Source organism: Dama dama, chromosome X, assembly GCF_033118175.1.
Source record: "Dama dama isolate Ldn47 chromosome X, ASM3311817v1, whole genome shotgun sequence".
Taxonomy (NCBI): Eukaryota; Metazoa; Chordata; class Mammalia; order Artiodactyla; family Cervidae; genus Dama; species Dama dama.
The window spans coordinates 112,723,543-112,744,200 of record NC_083714.1 but is presented as its reverse complement, the minus strand read 5'-3'; positions in this window follow the sequence as shown (position 1 = coordinate 112,744,200).

Sequence of the window (20,658 nt, the reverse complement as noted above, 5' to 3'; positions counted from 1 at the left end):
TGTTGAATAGGAAAAAATATTTGCAAATGATATAACCAATAAGAGGTTAATATTTTAAAATATATAAACAGTTCATATAACTCAACATTAAAAAAAAAACCATCCCAGTTAAAAGATAGACAGCAGACCTGAATAAACATTTTTTTCAAAGAAGACAACAAGCACATAAAAAGATGCTCAACATCGTAAATCATCAGAGAAATGCAAATCAAAACCACAATGAGGTATCACTCACACCTGTCAGAATGGCCATCATCACAAAGGCCACAAATAACAAATGTTAGCGAGGATGTAGAGAAAAGGGAACCCTAGTACACTGTTGGTGAGAATGTAAATTGGTGCAGCCACTCTGGAAAACAGTATGGAAGTTTCTCAAAAAGCTAAAAACAGAACTATCATATGATCCAGTAATTCCATTCCTGGATATAGACCCAAAAACAACAAAAACATTAGTTTTAAAAGATACATGCACCCCAATAGTCATAGAAGCATTGTTTATAATTACCAAGATATTGAAACAATGTAAGTGTCCATAAACAGATGAATGGATAAAGAATATGTGGTATACACACACAGACACATACATATATATAATGGAATCCTATATATATATATATGAAAAGCCTGATGCTGGGAAAGATTGAGGGCAGAAGGAGAAGAGGGCATCAGAGGATGAGATGGCTGGATGGCATCACCAATTCAATGGACATGAACTTGGGCAAACTCTGGGAGATTGTGAGGGACAGGAAGGCCTGGTGTGCTGCAGTCCAAGAGGTCTGAACAACAATATATATCTATATAATGGAATACTGCACAGCCATGAAAAAGAACAAAATTTTGCCATTTGCAGCAACATGGATAGGGCATTTTTCTTTGTGAAATAAATTAGCTAAAGAACAACAAATACTGTATGATATCACTTATATGTGGAATCTAAAAAATACAACAAACTAGTGAACATAATAAAGAAGCAGACTTACAGATATAGAAAACAAACTAGTGGTTACCAGTGGAGAGAGGGAAGCAGGGAGGGGCAATATAGGGGTAGGGAATTAAGTGTTACAAACTATTGGATATAAAATACAAGGATATATTGTATAACGTAGGAAATATAGCCAATATTTTATAACAACTATAAATGGAGTGTAACATTTTCTGGGAGGCCACGCCACATGGCACGCGGAATCTTAGCTCCCCAACCAGGGATCAAACCTGCGTCACCTGCAGTGGGGTCGCAGAGTCATAACCACTGGACCACCAGGAAAGTTCCTGGAGTACGACCTTTAAAACTGTAAATCACGATGTCGTATACCTGAAACTTATGTACATCAACGGTATCTCAATTTTAAAATAATTTTTAAAAGATCCTTTAACTTAAAATCACACCTGAAAAGACCCTTTTTGAAAATAAGAACGTTCACAGTTCTACGGCTTCGGGCCTGATATCTTTGGGGAACATTATTGAGCCTATGATGGTGGTAGAGGAGGGCTGTAGAAGACAGGACTGGAAGAATCAGGCAAGACCAGAGCTAATCAACTATATAGTTGTGTCCTCTCCTAAGTCATCTCAACCAACCTCGGGCATCCTCAGAATCTAATAAAACTAAATGATCCCTGTCCCCAGACTTAGTTCTTAGAGTGATTAATTAATCCCTTTGACATGAAATTGTCTTCAAAGCCAACACAAGTAAAACCATTTGGAAAGTAAAACAAAGGTTGTTAGTTACAAACATCTCTTGACAACTATAGACACAAACCTCAGCTCGGTCTCTCATTTGGTTTTGTAGTTACTTTAGACAACTGATTTTTTGCTGACTCAGCGGTAGCTAACTACAAACTAGCACCAAGGGCTGGCTTGTCTAGGATGCTAGGTTTGGATCCTGCTCTGCCATCCTCGGGCTTCCCTGGTGGTTCAGATGGTAAAGATTCTGCCTGCAATGCAGAAAACCTGGGTTTGATCCCTGGGTCAGAAAGACTCCCTGGGGAAGGGAATGGTAACCCACTCCAGTATTCTCGCCTGGAGAAGTCCATGGACAGAGGAGCCTGGTGGGCTATATATAGTCCATGGGGTCACAAAGAGTCACTCACGACTAAGCGACTAACACTTTCACCTTTCTGCCATCCCTAATGGTTTGACCTTGGGCAAGTTCTTTGCTTTCTGTGCCTTTTTTTTTTTTTAATGTGGACCATTTTAAAAGTCTTTATTGAATTTGTTACAACATTGCTTCTGTTTTATATTTTGGCTTTTTGGCCAGGAGGCATGTGGGAATCAAACCCCCCTGACCAGGAATCAAACCTATACCCCCTGCATCAGAAGGTGAAGTCTTAACCACTGGACCACCAGGGAAGAATCTGTGCCTGTTTTCTTGTCTCTAAAATAGGGATGATAAGGAGGCTTAACCTCATGAAGTTGTTATAGGACTAAAATGAGACAGTGTGTATAAAGAATACTCAGCATACAGTAAGCCCTGAATAAACATTAGCCCTTGTTGTTGCTTTTATAATTGTTGTTATTACAGTTCCCATGCTGTTCTTGTGATGCAAATACGGTATATATGAGCCAAACCATATTAAAGGGACTTTTCAAAAGAGATGAAATGAGTTTACCAGTGACTAGCTAGAAAAGGAGAAACATACACATTTAATTCTGCTGAGTTGAATGGAACATAAAAGCCCAAAGTTACAGTGTCAAATAGACCTCAAATAAATTCAGTGATTTTGTTGTTGTTCGTATGTCATAACAATGATTCAAACACAATGGCAGGAATTTTTCTCCAAGTAAAAGGCTTTTGCAGACCTCAAGATATAGAGTCTGTCTTCCAGGCTTAACATAACTCCTTTCATAGTTTTTTAAACATATCCATTTTCATGCAGGACAGCAGGGGCAGCTTTATTAACAATATTTATCCATTAAATAGTAAGCTATCCCAAATATCTTGGGCTGCACATTTTTACCATAATCGGGTGGAATCGATAAGCAAATACATAACTTATGCTTCTGTTTATGTAGTCTCAAGAGTATTTGTTTAATAAAGCCCACAGTGTAGCTGGTAACTGGAGATGTTGACTCAACCAGGTTCCCCTGTACAAAATGCAAGGCTTATGCAATTTTATCTGAGGTGTGAGTCACAAAAGCCCTTTTAAGTAAATTAATGGTCACTGATGGAAACAATTAGGAAGTACCAACAAAATTTCAATTAGTCATCTTATTTTCTCCCTATTCTTGTCCTGCCATATTGCCATAGTGTCATAGTTTTAAAAATTTAATACAAGACTTTTTATTTGATATGATTTTTGTTGACTGATGGTATAGTCTGACACATTTTTAAAATGGCAACATAGCCAAAGTTTCATTAAAGTCTGATGAGCATAATTAACATAAAACATAAAAAGTATTGGTTGCATTTCTACTCTCCAGCACTTAGAAAAAGCAGCTTATTAAGTTGAGAGAGTATAGATAGAGAGACCATTTTAATATATTTTTTTCTTTATTATGGCCCCTTAAAATATGATTTATAAAATCTTATTTTCTAGTGAGCTCAGATTTGCAAATGGGAAGAGTGAGGATTCCTTTAAAGTCAGGTAACAGATGCATCTAAGTTTGAGCACAGAGAATTTAAAAAAGCAAAGTCGGACTCTTTTAAAGCTAGTATTTTTTCACTAGACATTTGGAGGGTGTTTCTCCCTCTAGAATAAAAGGGGAGGAGCTCTGATGTTTGGTAAAGAATGGAGAAATCCCAGATGGTGTTTATGATTCTGGAAGAGTTTTGCCCTTTAATGCCCTGGAAGAGTTTTGCCTCTTGAAAGATTCAATATAAGTTTAAATATACATTCTTGTCAAGCCCAGAGAGTTGGTGATTAACAAACATTTTATCTTAGCTATTGCTTTCCATTTACATTTAAATGTTTATAGTCTTCTAATCCTTCATTCTCAGATTTTTCTATGGTCTTCATTTATATCTTAGTTCACATTTCTCTGGAAGTTAACTGCAAGATCAGTCCAAGAGCAGCTACAGCAGTTTATTGGAGAGGTGAAGGAGAACATGCGTAGAGGGCTAGGGAAGTGAGTCCAAGAAGAGAAGGCATTAAAGGGTGGATTATCCAGGCGCTTCCCTGGCAGTCCAGTGGTTAAGACTCCATGCTTCCATTGCAGGGAACTCGGGTTCCATCCTGGTAAGGGAACTAAGATCCCACATGACACACAGTGTGACCGAAAAAAAAAAAAGCCAAAGAATTGATATGGGACTTCCCTGGTGGTCCAGTGGTAGAGAGTCTGCCTGCCAATGCAGGGGACCCGGGATCAATCCCTGGTCCAGGAAGATCCCACATGCCATGGTGCCAAAACTAAACCTGGGCACCACAACTACTGAAGCTGGCACACCTAGAGCCCGTGCTCCTCAACAAGAGCAGCCACCGCAATGAGAAGCCTGTGTACCACAACTAGAGAGTAGCCCCCACTCACCACACATAGAGAAAGGCCACACATAGCAATGAAGACTCTCCATAGTCAAAAATAGATAATTTTTATGTGTGTGTGTATGTATATACACACATGTGTATATACATACACACACACACACATACATATCACGAACCATTCTTTCTTGTTGTCCAAGGACCGTCCTTTCTCAGCTTGCACTTCAATTGCTGGTTTTCTCCTCTCTTCTCACTCCATACTCTTCCTGGGCCATCTCTTACTATGTCATCCAATGACCACTTTTCTCCCTCAAGTGCATATCCAGACAAGGCTGTTCCTCTGTGTCCTAGACTCCCTCCCACAGCTGCCAACCTGGGAGCTCTTCTGCAGTCTCACAGCTCCTCAGCTCCCCTGCCCTGTCTGAACCCCCATCTAAATCCTCTGTGTTCAAGCTTGAACACGTCTGTCACCTGATTTTAGAGGAATCCTAACGTTTTCCATTTGCAAATCTGAGGTCCCTCATGATTTTATAAATCTTATTTTAAGATACTATAATAAAAACAAAAATATACTAAAATGTCTCTCTAGGGGACTTCCCTTGTGGTCCGGTGGCTAAGACTCTGTGCTGCCAATACAGGGAGCCCAGGTTTGATCCCCGGTCAGGGAACTAAGATCTCACAACTAAAGATCCTGTGTCACAATTGAGACCCAGTGCAGTCAAACAAATATATATATTTAAATAAAAGGTCTGTCCATATACACTCTTAATAAGCTGCTTCTCTAGGCGTTAGAGAGTAGAAATCCTCCAAATGTGTTTCATATTTTGTGTTGGTTATACAGCTGCCCTCCACTTCCGTTAGTGGCTCCGCCCCCAGAGACAACCCATTCTCCATTTTAGGCCAGGGCCCTTGGGCCTAAGCTCCTTCCTGACTCTCATCTAGCCAAACCCATCAGGCACTTGCCCCACTCTCACCCCCAGTGTGGTGGGATGGGACTCGTTCTAGGGGCCGGCTCACAAGATCAGCATGGCAGATAACTGGATTCTGGAGCAAGGAGGACCAGGAAGGTCAGGCACATTGGAGGGAAGCTTCTTCCTTGAAATTTCTGGACGAGAGGGAGGGAAGTAGCGGGGACTGCACCCTCTAATTCTCCTGCCACTCTGGATGCTCGACTGAGTCCTACTGCTGTAGTTATTTGAGGAGAAGATGGCGTCACACATCCCCACTCCCTTAGTGGGTCAGTGGAGCACCCAGAGCTCAACTGTTATGGGGAAAACCTCCAACTGGGTCTTTCTGGTTTTGCCTGGCCTGAAACAAAAAGCTCTTTAACCATCAAAAAACAAAACAAGGAGGGGATGTATATATACCTATGGCTGATTCCTGCTGATGTATGGCAGAAACCATCACAATATTGTAAAGTAATTATCCTCCAACTCAAAATAAAATTAAAATAAAAAAACAACATCAGATATTTACTTTTGCGACTTTAACGAAATGCTAAAACCTGAATACATGGGAAATTTTTCTCTAAATAAAAACTTTTAACTCAAAACAACAATCCCCAAACCCTTTTCCCAGCACAATGGGGCCTAGTAGTACTATACCACACAGTGAAGGAAGGCAAGTCAAGTAATTCTTCAGAAAACAAGAAAAAAAAATCTCCTTTAGAGGATTTTCTAGCCCTCTCTAGAGACTGAAGGGACACAATTTGATGTAAAAGGAAAAGGGGAAAAAAACAGATATTTAATCCCCCATGACTGGGTACTCTATCTGGGTGGTATTTTTTTTAATCAGGTGCCAGGTGATTCTCATGTAGTCTGGTCCAGACCAACACTCAAGAGACAATGACCCCAGGAACAGGGTCAAGTGGTCAGGTAACATTCAGAGCCCTCCAATGTCCAGCCCTTGCTCGCCTCTCTGGCCTCCTCTCCTTACTGGGCATTACCACCTTTTGTGGACACTGGAGGATGAGCAGAGAGGAAACTCAAGAACTCCAGGCAAAAGAGGATCATTTTGGCAGTCTTGTTTCCTGCTAGAACTACTCAAGGAGAGGGACCTCCCCAAGCCCCCTCACCTCTACCCTGACCCTTGGGAGTGCTGATGAAAATCACCTTTATGGCAGAGTATTTCCAAACTCAGATGGTGTGTCAGATGGCTTCCCTCTCCCTTCCAGATCCCCACCACCCTTCTCCATCCACTCTGGACCCTGCAAACAGTCCTTGATGGGCTCCTATGCCTATGCCAGGCAACTGGAAGGCACCACTAGGAGACAGGAGGCGGGGAGGAGAGAGATCGGGGTATCTATTTCCCTCAAAGGCCTCCTTGCTGGGTCTCTGAGGGCTGGCTGCTTACATCCCCGAACCACAAGTCACTGCTCTTGTCAAGATGCCCTCTTCACAGAATTCTCTCATGAGGTTCCAATAACTACTCCCTCCTCCTGCTCCTTCTGGCCTGTGGCTTCCCTATACTCTGATTGGCCTTTGTAAATCATCTATTAAACTCATCTCACTTTACCCAATCTGAGGGTGCCATCTGCTTCCTGCCAGGATCTGGAATGATACAGATGGCTTGTCTGACAGGCCCTATTGATGGAGATTCCAAGGACTCCTTATTATTTTAGGCAGAGGCGGGGCGGCCTGCAGATCGCTGGAGGTTACTACAGGTACCTGAAATGAAGCTGGGAACTTGAACTCTTCGGAGGCAGAGACCGTGCCTTATTGTCTGTGCAGCCCCAGCTCCGCAGAAGGGCCCATTTTTCTTCCTAGGAGGCCCTCTAAACACAGGATTCCTCTCCTTTTTTTCCGTTCAGGGACGCTGCTGTCTTAGAAGGATCCCTTTCTCAAAAAAATGATGTCCCTACCTTGGAAATAGGTTCAGGAACATTATTCTTTAGGAAAGGGGCCCTTCTAAGACAGAGCCTGTGGACACAGTGGGGGAAGGGGAGGGTGGGACAAATTGGGAAATTAAGATTGACATATATACACTATCATGTGTAAAACTCATAGCTAGTGGGAAGCTGCTGTAGAACACAAGGAGCTCATTTCAGTGCTCTGTGATGACCTACAGGGGTGGGATGGGGGGCAAATGGGAGGTAGGTCCAAGAGGGAGGGGATATATGGACACCTGTAGCTGATTTGCTTCACTGTCCAACAAAACTAACACAACATTGTAAAGCAACTATATTCCAATTTTAAAAAAGAATGATATCCCCGAGAGGCTGTACTTTGAATGATTTTCTGTCAAGATCAAAACAATCAGTGAGTCCGTGAGCAGGAATTAGATGCCAGCACTCTGAGAGCTAGAATAGACCCCAGAAAGAGGCATGGGCTGAGAAGGTGAGGCTCTCAAACAGCGATGGAGGAAGAATATACTCTAACAGGGAGAAATAGAGAGCTCCAGAGGCCTCCAGCTATTCCACAGCTTTGCTCAAGGCAGGAGGAAGTGCTGACCTCAGCTTGTGGGAATCAGGAGAAAAACAAGAGCTCCCACCACTGTGCAGGGGTGTTTCCACTTCTCACCAAGCGACAGGGATAAGCCAGTTACCTGCAAATTTTGCAGTATTGAAATACGCTAACAGTCATTTGAAAAATATGCATATGAGACCTTTCATTTTTTTGGAACGCCAGTGTACACCATGATTACAACCTATGTCTAAATATATACATAGCTTGGTGATGAAAGGAATACACATGAACATATTTATTGTATTGAGTGTGGACTCTGTGGAATTTTCTTTCTTAAGCTTTATTAAGGTATAATTGATATACAAAAATTGTGTGCTTTTAATGTATATCTCTTGATGGGCTAGAATATATACATATAAACTTATGGTCACCACAAAGTCCTAAACATATTTATCACCTTAAAAAATTTCCTTATGTTCTTTTGTGGTGTTTTCTGTTTGGGGGGTGCTTTTTTTAAGGAAGAATATTTAATATGAGATCTATCCTCTTAACGTATTTAACTGTAGGTACTATGTTGAACAGCAGATCTCTAGAATTTATTCATTCTGCATGATTTTTTCATTAAAAATTGTTAATCTTTTTTTTGTTGTTAAATCTATAATGCTTTTTTCTATAATCACTTTATAAAAAGCAATGTTAACATCATGACTGGCTTATAAAAATTATTAATCCCATAAATTTACTTTTATAATAAATGCAAATGGAGGAAGAACACAAAGCAAGTATTTATAGGAGACTGGGCAAGGTATTTCCTTTTTTTTTAAATATTTTTTTGAGATGGACTGGATTTTAAAGTCTTTATTGAATTTGTTTCAATATTGCTTCTGTTTTATGTTTTGGTTTTTGGCTGTGGGGCATGTGGGATCTTAGTTCCCTGACCAGGGATTGAACCCACATCCCTTGCATTGGGAGGCGAAATATTAACCACTGGACCACCTGGGAAGTCCTGGACAAGGTATTTTCTTTTTAACCTCCTTTTCCTCATCTATGTAATGAGATAAATGGTCTCTACAGTCCATTCCAGATTTTACAAAATGTAATTATGAACTGTTAAAATGAGTCATAAAAATGTGAATACGGAAAGAGGAATTTTGATTATTTTAAGATTTCCATAAAAATCAAGAAATAGGTAGAACTGGTTGTGTCCCACTGTGGACTGTGATAACAAAAGTTCTGTCTGTCCAGCATGGCTTCCTATTTCTTCATTTGGGTCACTTCAAGATTCCTTCCTCTACTCCATATGGCCCTAATGGGCCAGTGAATCATAATGCTCACTCTTTAATAGGCATTTTGTGGTCACATGACCAAATCAGAGCCAATCAGGACCTTTTCTAAAATTGATATATGGATAAGGGGACAAAGAACGTCTCTTTCTCCTGGAGCTATTAAATCTTTCTGCCTATTACCTGGGTGACCTTAGACAAATCAGTTAACTTCTCTGGAGCCTCAATTTTCTCACCTTAAATGAGGCTAATAATAAAACTTCCTCATGAAAATATGTGAGGATCAAATGATCTAAAGCATGAGAAATGCTATTATAAACTTTAAAATACTTTGTAATATTATTATTAATAAATTTATTCTTGTCAAACAAATATAAATATATGATAAACTGATCCATTATAAGGTATTGGTCAGTGACATATTAAACTATTAAATCTCTCAGGGGTAATTCCAGTTTTTAAAGAGACTCACTTTATAAAGCATAGAAACAGGCTACAGTAATTTATACTGTCAGAAATTAGATAGTGGTTAACTTTCAAGTGAGGCTAGTGATCAGAAGGGGCATGAGGGGGCTTCTAAGGGATGTTGGTTATGTTCTGTTTCTTGACCTGAGTTCTGTTTATGTAGGTATATTGTTATTGAACATTCATTGACCTGTATACTTAAGATATGTGCCCTTTCCTGTATGTATGTTATATATAACATATTCTTAAAACTTGAGGATGTCTGTTTCTAAGAAGATGGAATAGACATTTTCTTACTCCTCCCACTAAGTACAACTAAAAACTCTGGGCATTATATATGAAATGAACATAAGAAGACTCTAAGTGGAGAAAGAAGGAAGACCTGCTAAGGACCTCACTATTCAAGGAACAAAAAGGTAGTGAGTGTTCTGGGTTTTCTTTTTAAGTCATATATCCCAGATTTGTAGCTGAGAAGGCTGGCACCCAGAAATGTAAACAAGGGCAGACAAAAAAAAAAAAAAAACAAACCCTCCAAAGCCTGTTCTTTCTAACCAAAGGATCAAGAAAGAAACCACACAGGAAGAGAAAACTTTCAGACAGTAACTGCACTACTCGAGCTAAACACCACAGAAAGAAAATTGTGGCCCCACCTCTACTCACACCAGCAAGAGCAAATGAGGAGGCTAGAATTTCACTTTTGCCATGTTGTAACTAGGTACCTCAACCCATCCACCAGGGTGGCATCAGAGAAGGTCAAGAATGGAGCCAACTCTTTCATCCCTGCTCGGTGGTAATGAGGAAACCACATAGGTAATGAGGAAACTACCCTGAGCCCTTTCAGCTGAGGTGATAGCAGAAGAAATTTGTACAGAGTCAAGACTTTCACCTTTGCTCAGCAATACTGAGGCCACCCTCTCTCTCCCTAGTATGTCAGTGGAGACCTAGTGGGAAGCCTGAACCTCCATCCCACCCAGCAATAATAAGGGGATCCCCTCCAAAAGATGTCAACAGAAGCTAAGTAGATTTCTATGCTGACTGGTAGTAATGGTGGGGGACACCACCCCTCTGTCGACAGAGCTGTGTCTGAAAAAAACCCCAGCTAAAACAAAAGATTTAAATAAGATACAGTCATAAGATAAAACCCAAAATGTCTAGGTTTCAATCAAAAATCACTTATAATACTAGGAATGAGTAACATCTTGAACTAAATGATAAAAGCTGCCAACACTGAGATAAAACACATGTTAAAATTATTTGACAAAGACTTTTAAGTAGGCTTCATGAAATAATTTATGAGCAAACACACTTGACACAAATTAAAATATTGAAAGTCTCAATAAAGAAATAGAAGACAAAGAACCAAATCGAAATTTTAGGTTGAAAAATATAGTAATCAAAATTTTAAAACTCAACAAGATGAGCTTAACAGCAGAATAGAAACAACAGAGGGAAGAATCAGAGAACTGGAAAGTAGAACAATAGAAATTACCCAATCTGAGAAAGTAGACTATAAACAAATAAATAAATATTAGGACCTCAGGAACATGTAGGACTTCAACAAGAGATTTAGTATTGGTATCACTGGAGTCTAAAAAGGAAAGGAGAAAGTGGATAGGGCTAAAAAAAAAAAAAGATTCAAAGAAATAATGGCTGAAAATGTCACATATTTGGCAAAAGACATAAACCTAAGAGTCAAGAAGCTGAGTGAACCTCAAACAGGATAAACCAAAAGAAATACAAACCAAAACACATATAATGAAATTTTTGAAAACCAAAGACAAAGAAAAATTGTGAAAGCAACAAAAGAAATGACATCTTATGACAGGAGAAAAACAATTTGAATAACAGAAGATTTCTTATCAGGAAACAAAGCTAAAAGGAAGTGGCACAATATCCTTCAAGTACTAAAAGAAAATAATTGTCAATCCATACTCATATTCAGTGAAAATACTCTTCAGGAATGAAGAGAAAATCAAGACATTCTTAGATATAAAGAAACTAAGAATTTGTTTCTGGCATATCTACCCTAAAGAATGACTAAAGGGAGTTTACTAAACCAAAAGGAAATGATAAAAGAAGAAACCTTGGAACATGAGGAAGGAAAAGAGAATATGGTAAGCAAAAATACAGGTAAATACAATAGACTTCCCTTCTCCTTTTGGGTTGTATAAATTATGTTTGATAGCTGAAGCAAAAGCTATAATAGTGTCTGATATGGTTTCAAATGCCTTAGAGGAAATATTCAAGACAATTATAAATGGGGGAGGGCAAACAGATATAAAGAGAGAGAGGTATTAAATATCTACACTACACTGAAACTGGTAAAGTGATGACACAAGTAGACTGTCATAAATTATGTGTATATTGGGGGGAAAGTCCAATACTTTGGCCACGTCATGCGAAGAGTTGACTCATTGGAAAAGACCCTGATGCTGGGAGGGACTGGGGGCAGGAGGAGAAGGGGACGACAGAGGATAAGATGGCTGGATGGCATCACTGACTCGATGGGCATGAATTTGAGTAGACTCCGGGAGTCTGTGATGGACAGGGAGGCCTGGCGTACTGCGATTCATGGGGTTGCAAAGAGTCGGACACGACTAAGCGACTGAACTGAACTGAATGTAATTTTTAGAGTAGTCAATAAGAAAACAACACAAGGAGATACACTCAAAAACACTACAGACAAATCAAAATGGGGCTTCCCTGGTGGCTCAGTGGTAAAGAATCCGCCTGCCAATGTAGGAGACATGGGTTTGATCACTGGGTCGGGAAGATCCCCTGGAGAAGGAAATGGCGACCCGCTCCAGTATTCTTGTTAGCTGGGAAATCCTATGGACAGAGGAGGCTGGTGAGCTACAGTCCACGGGGTCACAAAAGAGTCGGATATGACTTAGCAACTAAACAACAACAAATCAAAATGGATTTTTTAAATGTTCAAGGAACTCCCAGGAGGGTAGAAAAATAAAACAGAAAATAAAGAAGGGAGAGAACCAACAGAAAACAAGAAATAAAATGGCAGATTTAATTATACTAAATGTAAGTAGTCTAAATATACCAATCACAAGACAGAGATTGGCAGGGTGGATGAAAAACCATGACTCAACTATATGCTGTCTAAAAGAAATTCATTCCAAATATAATGATAAAGGCAGACTGAAAGTAAAAGGATGGGAAAAGATATATAATGCAAACATTAATCAAAATAAAGTGTAGGAATCATTATATTAATATCATATAAAGTAGACTGCAGAGAAAACAAAATTAGCAGAGACAGAGAAGAATATCATATAATAATTAAAAAGGTCAATACACCAAGAAGACATAGAACTCCTAAATTTATATGCAAACAAACAACAGAGCCATAAAATATGTGAATTAAAACTAAATAGAACTAAAAGGTCAGTGAGTGAGTGAAAGTCACTCACTCGTGTCTGATTCTTTGCGAACCCAAGGACTATAAGGTCCGTGGAATTCTCCAGGCCAGAATACTGGAGTGGGCAGCCTTTTCCTTCTCTAGGGGATCTTCCCAACCACCCAGGGATCAAACCCAAGTCTTCTGCCTTGCAGGCAGACTACCAGCTGAGCCACAGGGAAGCCCAGAACTAAAAGGAGAAATAGACAAATTCACAATTGTAGTTGGAAACCTTAACACTCCTGTCTCAACAACTGATAGAACAACTAGATGAAAAATCAGCAAGGATATAGAAGAACTCAACAATACCTTCATTCAGCAGAATCTAGCCAATATTTATAGAATACTCTACTAAATAGCAGGAGACTACAGCTCAAGAATCGAAAAAAAGAAGAGCAAATAAATGTAAAGCAAGCAAGAAGGAATGCAATAATCAAGAACGGAAATCAATGACATTGAAAACAGTAAAACAGTAGAGAAAACCAATGAAACACAGAGCCTTTCCTTTGAAATCATCAATAAAATTGAAAAACTTCTAGCAAGATTGACAAAGAAAAAGATACAAATTACCAATGAAACAGAAGATATCACTACAGACCCTGCAGACATAAAAAGGGTAATAAAGGACTGTCCTGGTGGTATAGTGGATAGGAATCCACTTGCCAAAGCGGGGGACACAGGTTTGATCCCTGGTCTGGGAAGATTCCACACGCCACAAAGCAACTAAAGCCCATGCATCACAGCTACTGAGCCTGCCCTCGAGAACCTGCAAGCTGCAACTTACTTAGCCCACGTTATGCAACTCCTGAAGCCCGAGGGCCTAGAGCCAGTGCTCCACAATAAGAGAAGCCATTGCAATAAAAAACGTGTTGTACCACAATGAAGAGTAGCCTCCACTCACCACAACTAGAGAAAAAAGAAAGCCCATGCTCAGCAACAAAGACCCAGAGTAACCAAAACATAAATAATTTTTTTTAAGTTTTTAAAAATAGGATAATAAAGGAATACTAGGAACAACTCTACACACGTAAATTTGCCAAAACAGAAGAAACAGTTCAATTACTCAAAAACCACAAACTACAACAACTTACTCAATTTGAATTATAACTACTAAGTATATTGAATTTGTATTTTAAAAACTCCCCCAAGAGAAATATTTGAAGTCAGATGATTCCGCTGGAGAATTCTACCAAATATTTTAAGAAGAACTAATAACAATTCTATACAATCTCTTCTCGAAAATAGTAGAGGAGGAAACTGTTTCCAATTTATTCTATAAACCTATTATTACCTTGATAAGAAAATAAAGACAGTACAAAGAGATACTACATGCCTCATGATATGCCTTATGAATATACATGCAAAAATTCTTAACAAAACATTAGCAGATAAAATTCATCAATATATAAAAATAATTACACAAGACAAAGTAGGATTTATTCTAGGGATGTAAGACTGGTTCAATCTTCTAAAATCATTCAATGCAACCCACCATATTAACAGGCTAAAGAGAAAAATCACATGATCATATCAACTGATGAAGAAAAGGCACTTGACAAAATTCAATATCCATTTATGATAATGAGAAAACTCTCAGCAAACTAAGAATAAAGGGGAAATTCTTAAACTAGGTAAAGAGCATCTACAAAAACTTTATGACAACATAATACTTAATGGTAAAAGACTGAGTGCTTTCCCCCTAAGATCAGGAACAAGCTAAGGATACCTATTCCCACTACTTTTTTTAAACTAGTACTGGAAGTCTTAACACAATAAGGCAAGAAAAAAATAAAAGGCATACACATGAATTGGAATGGAAGAAATAAAACTGTGCCTATTTGCTAATGACATGACGATCTATATAGAAAATCCTAAAAAAAATCTACCAAAAAGTCTAAGAATTAATAAGTGAGTTCATTAAATCTGTAGTATTCAAGAGCATATAAAAATCAATCATATTTCTATATACTAGCAATGAACATGCAGACATCAGAAGTAAAAATAAGATATCATACAATTGTTCAAAACAAAAGTTATACAGGACTTGTATGGTGAAAACTACAAAGTGTTGATGAAAAAATAGACAATTTAAGTAAATGGAGAAACATATCATGTTCTAAGTCTGCCAATTCTCTAGAAATTGGTACACAGTTTAACATAATTACTATCAAAATGACAATAAAGTTTTTGTAGATGTAGGTAAGATTATTCTAAATTTTACATGAAAAGACAAATCAACTAGAATAGCTAAAACAAAATTTAAAGAATAAAAGGACAGGAATTACTCTACCCAATTTCAAAAGTTACTATGTAGCTACAACAATCAGGACTGTGTGGTATTGGTGGAGGAACAGACACGTGGATCAATGGGATAGAATACAGAACCCAGAAATAGACCCACATAAGTATGGTGAAATTATTTTTGGCAAGGTGCAATTAAATGAAGGAAATATAGTCTTTTCAACAAATGTTGCTGGAACAATTCGGTATCCACAGGCAAAAGATGAACCTTGACCTAAGTCTCACTCCTTATACAAAATTTACTCAAGTGGATCATCAACTTATATGTCATATATAAAACCTTTAGAAAAAAAGCATAGAAGATTTTTAGGACCTTGAGCTAGACAAAGAGATTTTAGACTTGACACCCAAGGCACAAGCAATAAAGAGAATATTGATCAATTAGACCTGAACAAAATGAAAAACATTGGCTCTGGGAAAGATCCTGCTAGACGAATGAAAAAAACAAGCTAAAAACCGCGAGAAAGTATTTGTAAACCATATATCCAGCAAAGGAGTAGTATCTAGAATATACAAAGAACTCTCAAAACTCAGTAATTGAAAAATAAAACAAATAATCCACTTAGAAAATGGGTTTTTTTTAAATGAAGAGACATTTTACTGAAGATATTTTTGTCGTTGCTGTTGTTGTTTAGTTGCTAAGTCGTGTCTAACTCTCTTGCAACACATGGACTCTAGCTCATCAGGCTCCTCTGTCCATGGGATTTCCCAGGCAAGAATACTGAAGTGGGTTGCCATTTCCTTCTCAGGGGATCTTCCTGGCCCAGGGATTGAATCCAGGTCTCCTGCATTGGCAGACAGATTCTTTACCACTGAGCTACCAGGGAAGCCCGAAGAGGATATACAGATGGCAAATAAGTACACATAAAAAAGTAAAACATCCTTAGCCTTTAGGGAAATGCAAGCCCATCAGATGGCTAAAATAAAAATAGTGACAACATCAAATGCTGGCGAGGATGCAGAGAAACTAGATCACTCATACCTTGCTGGGGGGGAGGCATGTAAAATAATACAGCCACCCTGGAAAATAGTTTGGCAGCTTCCTAAAACACTAAATTTAACCTTTATGAAAATGCAAACCCATCAGAATAGCTAAAATAAAAAATAGTGACAACATCAAATGCTGGCAAAGATACATAGAAACCAGATCACTCTTCCTTCTGGGGTGGTGGGGAGGTGTGTGTAAAATGATACAGCCACCCTGGAAAATAGTTTGGCAGTTTCCTAAAAAACTAAATATATGCTTACCATATGACCCAGCACTGGTACTCCTAGGCATTTATACGAGAGAAGTGAAAACTTATGTTCATGCAAAAAACTTGTACATAAATGTTTATGGTAGCTTTAGTCATAATAGCCTCAAACTGGAAACAACTTCGATGTCCTTCAACAGGTAGCTGGTTAAACAAACTGTGGTCATCCATACCATGAAATACCACTCAGCAATAAAAAAGGAATAAGCTATCAATACATATAACAACCTCCAGAGAATTATGCTAAGTGAATAAAGCTACTCTAAAAACGCTACATAAAGTATGACTCCATTTATGTAACTTTCTTGACAAAATCATAGAAATGGAGAAAAGATTGGTGGTTGCCAGGAACCAAGGAGGGGTGGCGTGGGACAGAGATAGGAGTGGCCATCTGAGAGAACCTTGTGATGATGGAACTGTTGTGTACCTTGACTGTACCAGTGTCAATATCCTGGTTGTGATATTGTGCTATAGTTTTGTAAGATATTCCCATTGGGAGAAACTTGATGAAAGATACATAGAATCTCTATATTACTTCTTATAACTTCATTTATAATTATTTCAAAACAAAATATTTAATTTAAAAACAAATGAGGAACAGAGTCTCCTAAAGAGCAGAAAACCTATAAGACTAAGAGGAAAAGCAACTAATGGTACGATTTCAGGCATGCTGGCAAGTCAGTAGAAGAGGGAGATAGATGCTCCCCTTCGTCATTTTCATTAAAGTCAACTCTGGTACCTAATATAGAGAGATACTTACATATGGATGATTTAAGGATTCTTCATACATTACCCTTTGTAAAATTTGGAGTCTTCAATAAGGGAAAGACAAGAGTTTGTGTCTGACTCTTAGCTCCAGACATAAAAGACCTAAAAATCTTACATGGTGCTCTGTGTGATTATATAGTTTAACTATAGTGGTTTACGTAAAAAAAGATGAGCACCTTTGTGATCTTCGCCAAAGAGGAATTTGCAGCTGAAAACATTTCAGTCCTATCTAGATAAAATTTCAAAATTTCTAAATTTTCTTAGAGAGGAAACACTCCTGGTCTCAGATGTGGTTACAGGCCAAATAATCTCCTCATGACTCATAAAATACTTCTTTGGGAGGAAAAATACCTCTAGCATTACCAACAGGGTTGCAAAAACTAAACAGACAAATTTTGTCAAGTCCAGAGTTTTTTTCCAGGGCTGTGTGACTCCTGTTGTGGTGTCCTGGTGGGGAAGCTTGGTAGAAAAGTAGGAGCCAGAGGGGTGGAAATGGACGGAAAGATTCTTAAAGAGAGACCCTTGGAGCCAATTATCTCTTCGAGGTGAGCCTAAGAAGTTTAGGAAATATGTCTTAAGACAAGAAGGAATTGCACTAATAATTTAATCCTTCAGATTCTAAAGGTCACTGTGAGAACCAAAATCTACAGGAGAAATACACGTTAAAGACATGGCCATGAAGATAGTGGCATTAATGTATCAATGTGGGCCACCTTCAAGATCGAGCATTCAGAGGAAGAAGAAAGAGAGGAGTGACAAGGAGGTGACTGGCGCGGTTAGTGGTCATGGGCTCAGCATTTGGCCCATACTGTCTCCAGGTTCCAAATCCTCCCCTAGAAGGACTGCCCAACCTTCATGGGTTGGCTGAGGCAGGGACTCCCAGTGCTCGAGGTAGGCAGCTAACAGTAACCCGGTAAAATGATTTGGTCTTTTTAAAAGAGTACAGATATGCAGCCAGCAACCAGGAGACCAAGGCATGGTCTGAGCAAGGATCAAATAGAAGGGGCCCAGGGATAAGAGATGAGGTAACATGGAGCCCTGAATCAGGAACAACAGCCAAGTGAGCAGAAACCAAAATTCAGGCTGCAGCTAACAGCTGAGCAAAGCTGGGCTGAGGAACAAATGAAGGTGTGGTAGGCAAAATTCTAAGATGGCCTCCAAGTCCTTCCCTTCCCCTCCCCCTCCGCAACCCCCACCCCTACCCCCAATACACATTCTGTATTGTGGGTCACCTTGTGGGTAGGATCTGTAAATATGGGGGGATAATCATTCCATGGATTAGGTTATACCATACAAGGTTCTGCCATAGCAGACTGGAGCGAGATTCTCCTGCTGCCTTTGCAGTCTATAGATGCCGAGAGAGATCCCCTGCCAACAGCCAGCAAGAAAATGAAAATCTCAATCCACAACTGTAAGAAAATGAATTCTGGCAACAATCTAAATGAATTCTGAAGGGGATCCTGAACCTCAACAACATCACACCCCTATCAGGCTGACACGTTGAGACTATAATATTGGAGATCTGTATTGATACATGTAAATCTTCCTGGGTCTTTTGTTCCAGCTTGGTGATATTCCATTGTATAGTAATGAATCTTACTGATAAAAATTTAAGTTGTTTCCGGTCTCTTGATGTTGCTAACAATGTACATGTGTTGAATGAATGAATGAGCAGCCTGGTGAGACCCTGAGCAAAGGGCCCAGCTAACCTGTGCCAGGATTCCTGACCCACGGAACTATAATAAATTCATGTTGTAGAAGCCACTGAGTTTGTGGTAGTTTGTTACATAACCATAGAGAACTACTATAGGAGGTCTGGCTTAGAGTCAGGAATGTTGTGACCAAATATGACTGATGACAGTGAGTGGCTGGGTAGAAGGATACCACGGGGCACTAACTTCAATTGAGGCAACTGTAGACGACAATCCAGCCCTGCCACAACTGTCTTTAAGAAGCCTTGGCCACTTCCAGACATCACCAGGGCAGAGTGTAAATTGGCCCAACATCCTCAAAAGTCAATTTAGCAGTATGTGTCAAAATTACAAGAACATAGGAACTTTGACCCATGAATTTATCCCACACATATATTAGTGGACATGGGAAATGATCCATGTACAAAGTTATCCATTTGACAATCCCACTCCTGGGTGTATATACAAAGAAAACCATAACATGAAAAGATACATTCGCCCCAATGTTCATTGCATCACTATTTACAATAGCCAAGACATGGAGGCAAGCTCAATGTCCAGAGACACAGAAATGAATAAAGAAGGTGTGGTTACATGTGTACAATGGAATATTACTCAGCCATAAAAAGAGAACTAAATAATGCCATTTGAAGTAACATGGATGAACATGATTATCAAACTATTTGAAGTAGGTCAGACAGATAAAGACAAATATATGATATCACTCGTATGTGGAATCTAATTTTTTTTAAATGATACAAATGAACTTATTTACAGAAACAGACTTATGGATATCAAAAACAAACTTATGGTTACCAAAAGGGAGGCATGGTTGGGGAAGGAGCTTGGGATTAACACATGCACACTACTACACATAAGATAGATAACAAGGACCAACTGTGAGGCACAGGGAACTCTACTCAATATTCTGTGATAATCTATGTGAGAAAACAAGCTGATAAAGAATGAATATATGTGTGTGTATATATATATATAACTGAATCACTTTGCTGCACACCTAAAATTAACACAATATTGTAAATCAACTATACTTCAAAAAAATTTTTTTAATTTAAATTTTAATTTAAAATTTAATTTAAATTTAATTTTAAATTTTAAAAATTAAAGATTTAATTTTTAATTAAATGTAATTTAAATTTAATTTAAAAATTAATTAAATTTTAATTTTAAATTAATTAACTTTAATTTAAATTTTAATTTTAAATTTAAATTTTAATGAATGGCTCACTCATTCATTTATTCAACACATGTACATTGTTAGCAACATCAAGAGACTGGAAACAACTTAAATTTTTATCAATAAGATTCATTACTATACAATGAAATACCACCAAGCTGGAACAAAAGAGCCAGGAAGACTTACATGTATCAATACAGATCTCCAATATTATTTTAAGGGGAAAAGAAGAACAGAGCATACATCATGTTAAAAGAAAGAGAGTGAGGATATATATTTACACTTGCTCATACTTGCATTAAAAAAAAATCTCTGGAAGGTTATAGTGACTGTCTAGTTCAGGAGGATGCTGACTAGGCAGGTGGGGGTAGGCACTGGAGCGAGACCTTTCACTATGAATCTGGTTATACTTTTAAAAATATTTATGTCTGTGCTGGGTCTTCATTGTTGCACTCAGGCTTTCTCTA